The following is an 8,373-nucleotide window of genomic DNA, read 5'->3' as shown; positions in this document are numbered from 1 at the left end:
AGCAGTTCTTTTTTTTAAACTTGTTTTATTTTTTATTTTTAAAAATTTACATCCAAATTAATTAGCATATAGTGCAACAATGATTTCAGGAGTAGATTCCTTAGTGCCCCTTACCCATTTAGCCCATCCGCCCTGCCACAACCTCTCCAGTAACCCTCAGTTTGGTCTCCATATTTATGAGTCTCTTCTGTTTTGTCCCCATCCCGATTTTTATATATTTTTTGCTTCCCTTCCCTTATGTTCATCTGTTTTAGTCTCTTAAAGTCCTCATATGAGTGAAGTCATATGATTTTTGTCTTTCTCTGACTAATTTCACTTAGCATAATACCCTCCAGTTCCATCCACGTAGTTGCAAATTGTAGTTTCATTCTTTTTTTGACGGCCGAGTAATACTCCATTGTGTGTGTGTGTGTGTGTGTGTGTGTGTGTGTGTGTGTGTATCACATCTTCTTTATCCATTCATCCATCAATGGACATTTGGGCTCTTTCCATACTTTGGCTATTGTGGATAGTGCTGCTATAAACATGGGGGTGCATGTGTCCCTTCGAAACAGCACCCCTGTATCCCTTGGATAAATGCCTAGTAGTGCAATTGCTGGGTTGCAGGGCAGTTCTATTTTTAGTTTTTTGAGGAACCTCCATACAGTTTTCCAGAATGGCTGCACCAGCTTGCATTCCCAGCGAGAAAAGCAATTCTTAAAACTTTCAGTCTCGGGGCACCTGGGTGGCTCAGTCGGTTAAGTGTCTGACTTTGGCTCAGGTCATGATCTCACAGTTTGTGGGTTTGAGCCCCGCGTCGGGCTCTGTGCTGATGGCTTGGAGCCTGGAGCCTTCTTTGGATTCCGTGTCTTGCTCTCCACCCCTGCTTATGCTCTTTCTCTCTCTGTCTCAAAAATAAATAAAAAACATTAAAAAATTAAAAAAAATTTCAGTCTCGGGACTCTTTACACTTCTAAAAATGAGAGTCATACTCACAAAGATGTCTAGAATCAAGAACACTGGAAATAACAAATTTGGGGAAACCTGTGGAGAATTGGAACGCCTATACATTGGTGGTTGAAACGTAAAATGATGCAGCTGCTGTGGAAAGCAGTTTGACAGTTTTTCAGAAAGTTAAGTGTAGAGTTAACACAGAGTTCAACACATGACTCAGCAATCCTGTTCCTGGGTGTAGAGCCCGGAGAACTAACAACAAGGATTCTTACAAGAACTTGGACACAGATGTTCACGGTGGCATTATTATTCCTGATAGCCAGAAGAGGAAACAACCCCAAAGTCCATAAACTGATAAATAAATGAACAAAATGTGGTATATACGTGCAGCGGAATATTATTCAGGTATAAAAAGGAATGAGGTTCTCACCCATGCTACAATATGGATGAACCTTGAAGACATGCTAAGTGAAATTAGCCAGACACAAAAGATTCCATTTATATCAAATGTCTAGAAGAAACAAGTTGGAGTCAGAAAGGGGATGATGGGGAGAGGGGAGAATGGAGGCTCACTGGTAACAGTTGATGGAGTTTCTTTACAGCATGGTAAGAATGTCCTAGAATTAGCTAGTGGTGACCATTGCCTAACCTCATAAATACACCAAAACCTACTGAGTTATATACTTTAAAAAGGTGAATCTTTTGGTATGTGGATTAAATCTCAATTAAAACATTAAAAAAGTATTGAGGACCCCCCCGAGCTTTTCTTTATGTGAAATAGATGTTTCTCTATAGTAGAAATTAAAACTGAAAAGATTTTTAAATCACTTTTTTATGTTTACTTATTTTTGAGAGAGAGAGAGAGAGAGAGAGAGCACATGAGCAGGGAGAGGCAGAGAGAGGTTAGAGGATCCAAAACGGGCTCCGCGCTGACAGCAGAGAGCCCGATGTGGGGCTCAAACTCACGAACCGTGAGATCATGACCTGAGCCAAAATCAGACACTTAACTGACTGAGCCGCCCAGGTGCCCCCAAACTGACAAATTTTTAAAATATCCATTTGATTCTTTTAAGAAAGCAACAACATAAGCATACATGTTTAAATAAATATGTTTCCAAACTTATTTTTATAGAAAAGAAGTATATATTCAAAGACAAAAAAAATAGGGTGGCATTGTCTTATATTTTTATGAGCAGATTCATCAAAATTTGCAACTCTCTTTCATGTGGGTTTAGTTCAAGACAGCTGGCTTGTCAGATCTGCCACTGCGTTCAGTCTGTGTCAGAAAACTCCAATGTACCTTCGTGAGGAAACGAGAATGAAAAGACGAACGGCATATTCATATTATTATAATAATAGTTCTGACCTGGTAAGAAAACCCTCCTGATAAGAAAACCCTCAGGGGTCTCCAGATCACACTTGAAGAACTACTATTGGGAGGATACACAAATATTCGCAGTTGACACGATACGATATCTGGGATTCACTTTAACATTCACTCCCTGGAGGGGGTGGAGAGAATGAGTGATTGAGAGATGGACGGCCAAAGGTTATCATGGCCGTGGTGACAACGTTGAATTTTGGTGGTGGACCACGGGCATTCGTTCTGTGAGTCTTTCTACTTTGGCGTGAGCCCGTAATTCTCCATAGTAACAAATTGTCGTTGCTCTTACTTTTCATCAGTGCCGGTTCAACTGTGCAAAAGGCCTTGTGGTCATTGGTAGGAAGGAAAACCAAGGTAGGGGTTAGATATGTAAAGATGCAAAGGTGAGTCCGATACAATCCCTGCTTCAGGAGGCTTTCATCCGCGGGGGCACACATGGAGAGGGGGCTGCGGGGAAGGCATTTGAGAAACAGTGTCACCTACACCGAGCATCAGGCACTCTGCTCGGGGCCTTCTAGATGTTTCCTCCTCACAGCCACCCTCCGAGGCTGACACCATTATCTCCATTCTGCAGATGAGGGAACTAAAGCTGAGAAGTCGGGTAACTTGCCCAAGATCCCACAGTGGAAAGGGGTAAAGTGGGGACTTGAGGTGAGGTCGGTTTGACCCCCAAGCCTGTACTCTTCATGCTTCTGACCTTCCTTTCTAAACCCCCAGGTGCACAATCATGGAGGATCACTTTGCACACCTTGTGAATAGAGTCCCTCCACAGAGGCCCAGATGGTCACCTGGGGTGCCTCCAGTCTTTAGAAGAAGTAATAATAATATAAACTGAGTTGGTCATTACCCTGTACCTGTGCCCTCATTCAATCCACACAATTTATTTTATTTTATTTTATTTTATTTTATTTTACATCCAAGTTAGTTAGCAGATAGTGCAACAATGATTTCAGGGGTAGATTCCTTAATGCCCCTTCCCCATTTAGCCCATCCCCCCTCCCACAACCCCTCCAGTAACCCTCTGTTTGTTCTCCATATTTAAGAGTCTCCTGTTTTGTCCCCCTCCCTGTTTTTATATTATTTTTGCTCCCCTTCCCTTGTGTTCATCTGTTCTGTGTCTTAAAGTCTTCATGTGAGTGAAGTCATATGATATTTCTCTGTCTCTGACTAATTTCACTTAGCATAATACCCTCTAGTTCCATCCATGTAGTTGTCAATGGCAAGATTTCATTCTTTTTGACTGCCGAGTAATACTCCATTGTGTGTGTATACTACATCTTCTTTATCCATTCGTCCATCGATGGACATTTGGGCTCTTTCCATACTTTGGCTATTGTTGATAGTGCTGCTATAAACATTGGGGTGCATGAGTCCCTTTGAAACAGCACACCTGTATCCCGTGGATAAATGCCTAGTAGTGTAATTGCTGGGTCGTAGGGTAGTTCTATTTTTAATTTTTTGAGGAACCTCCATACTGTTTTCCAGAGTGGCTGTACCAGTTTGCATTCCCAACAGCAGTGCAAAAGAGATCCTCTTTCTCTGCGTCCTCACCAACATCAGTTGTTGCTTGAGTTGTTAATGTTAGCCATTCTGACAGGTGTGACGTGATATCTTATTGTGGTCTTGATTTGTATTTCCCTGATGATGAGTGATGTTGAGCATTTTTTTTTCATGTGTCGGTTGGACATCTGGATGTCTTCTTTGGAGAAGTGTCTATTCATGTCTTTTGCCCATTTCTTCACTGGATTATTTGTTTTTTGGGGTGAGTTTGATAAATTCTTTATAGATTTTGGATACGAGCCCTTTATCTGATATGTCGTTTGCAAATATCTTCTCCCATTCCATCAGTTGCCTTTTAGTTTTGCTGATTGTTTCCTTCACTGTGCACAAGCTTTTTGTTTTGATGAGGTCCCAACAATCCACACAATTTAAATTCACAGGGTAAGCATCTTGTCCACACTTGCTGTCCTCTCCTTGACTCTTCCTTCCTCTTCCAGTTTTCTGGAAAGCAATCTGGCAACACCTCTTAAAAGAATGAATGAGTAGGGGAACCTGGGTATCTCAATTAAGCATCTGACTTTGGCTTAGGTCATGATCTCACGTTTTGTGGGTTCGAGCCCCACGTCGGACTCTGTGCTGACAGCTTGGAGCCTGGAGCCTGCTTCAGATTCTGTGTCCCCCTCTCACTCTGCCCCTCCTTTGCTTATGTTTTCTCTCTCTCTCTCTCAAAAATAAATAAACATTAAAAGAAATTTAAAAAAAGAATGAATGAATTCATTGGTAGCTGGACTCCTGAGACCCTGTCAGGTACAGACATCCATATGTAAGGATATGGGTTCAAGACCACAAGGGTAAACAAGTAGGTTCATTGTGTGACTTCACAGGGCAAAAAGCTGAACCCAAAGTGAAGGCTCATCAGTGGCACCTCCGCACTGGGGAATTCTTCCACCATTTACTAAAAGAATGAAGTGGAGCTCAACCAGACTACTGGGAGGGTTCTCCATTAGGTGTTGTGCAGTGGTGATCACAGGATGCAAGAGAGATGCTATGACCACCGTTTTATAAAACAATGCTTTTAAAAATGCATGCTTCTGCAGGAAAAGACCTCTCTGACCTCAGCCGCAGCAATTTCTTACTTGACGCATCCCCAAAGGCAAGGGAATTAAAAGCAAAAATGAACTATTGGGACCTCATGAAGATAAAAAGCTTCTGCACAGCAAAGGAAACAATCAACAAAACTAAAAGGCAACTGATGTAATGGGAAAAGATATTTGCAAATGACATATCGGACAAAGGGCTAGTATCCAAAATCTATAAAGAGCTCACCAAACTCCACACCCGAAAAACAAATAATCCGGTGAAGAAATGGGCAGAAAACATGAATAGACACTTCTCTAAAGAAGACATCCAGATGGCCAACAGGCACATGAAAAGATGCTCAACGTCTCTCCTCATCAGTGAAATACGAATCAAAACCACACTCAGATATCACTTCACGCCAGTCAGAGTGGCCAAAATGAAAAATCAGGAGAGGATGTGGAGAAATGGGAGCCCTCTTGCACTGTTGGTGGGAATGCAAACTGGTGCAGCCACTCTGGAAAACAGTGTGGAGGTTCCTCAAAAAATTAAAAATAGACCTACCCTATGACCCAGCAGTAGCACTGCTAGGAATTTACCCAAGGGATACAGGAGTACTGATGCACAGGGGCACTTGTACCCCAATGTTTATAGCAGCACTCTCAACAATAGCCAAATTATGGAAAGAGCCTAAATGTCCATCAACTGATGAATGGATAAAGAAATTGTGGTTTATATACACAATGGAGTACTACGTGGCAATGAGAAAGAATGAAATATGGCCCTTTGTAGCAACGTGGATAGAACAGGAGAGTGTGAGGCTAAGTGAAATAAGCCATACAGAGAAAGACAGATACCATATGTTTTCACTTTTATGTGGATCCTGAGAAACTTAACAGAAACCCATGGGGGAGGGGAAGGAAAAAAAAAAGAGGTTAGAGTGGGAGAGAGCCAAAGCATAAGAGACTCTTAAAAAATGAGAACAAACTGAGGGTTGATGGGGGGTGGGAGGGAGGGGAGGGTAGGTGATGGGTATTGAAGAGGGCATCTTTTGGGATGAACACTGGGTGTTGTATGGAAACCAATTTGACAATAAATTTCATATATTAAAAAAAATAAAAAAGAAAAAAATAACACTGAGTATAACCTAAAAAAAAAAATGCATGCTTCTGTAAGTAAGATACATGAATATGTGTCAGGGTCGAAGAATACCCGGGTGAGAAAACACGGAAGGATACATCCCAGGTTCTCGGCACAGATGGCCTTGGATGTTCTGGTAGGGCAAAGGAGGAAGAGAGGAAGCTGCTAGAGCAACAGCAAACCAAAAACATGGAGAGGAAAGACTGGCCACACCGCTTCACAAGGCATATAGGTGACTTCCGGAAAATTACGTATGGATGGGGTTATATGTAAAGGGATTAAATTGTTAAATATTTCCTTTAAGGAGACATGGAAGAATGCAATAAATTCCAGAGATTTGGTGGCTGAACATTTAGCAGTGCCTCTCTGTTTCTCCAAGGCCATATAATTAACGATTTGAGGAGAAGACTTCTTCCTAAGGAGAAACAAATATGAGAGAAAGTCAAACAGACAAGGGTCCGCTCCCCTGCATGCTAGGAAGAGTAAAAGCTGATGTGTTCAGAGCGTGACAGCATTGCAGCTACGCCTCTCAGGGTTCCCGCGGTCTCAGCGTGGTTAATAATAGGGTTTGGAACACACTGAAGGTCATTACTGCTCGTGGCAGAGCCACTTTTCTGATTGCCGGCCAAATGGGAAAAGGAGAGGACGATTTACAGCCCTTGAATGCCTGTGGAGAGCGAGGCGGCCACTATATCGTTTTGCGTATGAGGCTACAAAATTTTTAACCTAATGAAGGCTGGTTTGGGCGAAAAGAGTATACGAATTATTTGGAAGGTTCACAGGTGCATAAGATTTGTAGGGTAAGCACCAAATGGCTTTTAATGAGCCAGAATTCTTTGAAACAGTGTCAAGAGAGCTATAAAACAAAAGAATCCCGTAAACACCGAATATCCACCAGAATAACAAAAGCCATACCTGTGTTGAAAATTTGACTACATGAGCCCGCTTTCGCTGTGCTATAAATCCACTGCCTCTCCACTATGCCTTTCTCCCTCCTAAACGCGAGGTTTGCTTAGCTCCTTTTTCAGATCTGTGCCATCAGCTTAATATTTCTACACGCGTTTCTTATTAAGGTAGCGTAGGCTTTAAGAACACCTTACCCAGGGGCTGCTCCTTCTACGGGGGCTGAGATCCTGCTCACTTGTGTTTCCTTGAGGACTTCATTCCAACGGCATTCCCTTCCTGTGTTCTAATCATTCCCCTTAGTGCCCCAAAGGACTCCCTCCATTCCACCGTTCAAATGTTCTTCCTGATGCCAAGCCCCTCTGCGGCTACCACCCTATTTGTCTGCTCAGCAAAACGTCTCAAAACAGAAAACAAAATAGCAAACCCACTCCCCATCTCTGTCATTCGCTTAGAAAAATTTTTTTTCGAATTTTTATTTATTCTGAGAGAGAGAAACACAGAGGGAGAGATTTAGAGCCAGAGCAGGGGAGGGGCAGAGAGAGAGGGAGAGAGAATCCCAAGCAGGCCCCACATTGTCAGTGCAGAGCCTGATGTGGGGCTTGAACCCACAAACCTGAGCTGAAACGAAGAGTCAGATGACCAACTGACTGAGCTACCCAGGCGCCCCTAGAATTTTTTTTATCATGGAAATTTTCCTCCTGGTTACCTCTCTTGAGTTTTGAAATCTGTATAATAGCTTCCCTATTTTTTAAAAAGTGCCATCGAAGGGGCGCCTGGGTGGCACCGTTGGGTTAGTATCAGACTATTGGTCCTAGCTCAGGTCATGGTGTCGCAGTACATGAGTTCGAGCCCCAAATCGGGCTCTGTGCTGATGGTGTCCAGCCTGCTTGGGATCCTGTCTCTCCTCTCTGCCCTTCTCTCTGAGAGAGTGCTTTCTCTCTCTCTCAAAATAAATAAATTTTTTAAACAATGCCATTGAAGAAGCAAGGCTATTTGTCTTGTGAAAGGACTGAAACTCTGGATTTAGCAGGTTGCTGCTTCTTGGTGTCATTGACTTTTCCCCTTTATCTCCCCCATTTCCTATAGAGTGATTGTTAGATCTAGAGGCACAATTAAATGCAGGGTCAGCCTCAGGGGCAGGGTTGTGTACTTCTGATTGTATCACTGGAGGCACGTGACTTCCCCTTTACATTGATGAGCGATCTATCTGGTATAAAGTTCCCCATCAACCTTTCCCTTGATATTTCAATACAGTTTGTACAGGAAAAGCATGGTAAATGCTTGGTTCTTCTCCTTTACTTACCAAGTTTAAGGATGAGTCCAGCGTCCTACCAGCCTTCAGTGAATACCTGATATTTTGCTGTTGTTAGTTTCATATGATCTTAAGGAATTTCATATATTTGATGAGTTTTATTCCATTGTCATTATTCTTT

This window comes from Acinonyx jubatus, chromosome B1, assembly GCF_027475565.1.
Source record: "Acinonyx jubatus isolate Ajub_Pintada_27869175 chromosome B1, VMU_Ajub_asm_v1.0, whole genome shotgun sequence".
Taxonomy (NCBI): domain Eukaryota; kingdom Metazoa; phylum Chordata; class Mammalia; order Carnivora; family Felidae; genus Acinonyx; species Acinonyx jubatus.
The sequence above is the reverse complement of the archived record's forward strand: the minus strand, read 5'-3'. Positions refer to the sequence as shown.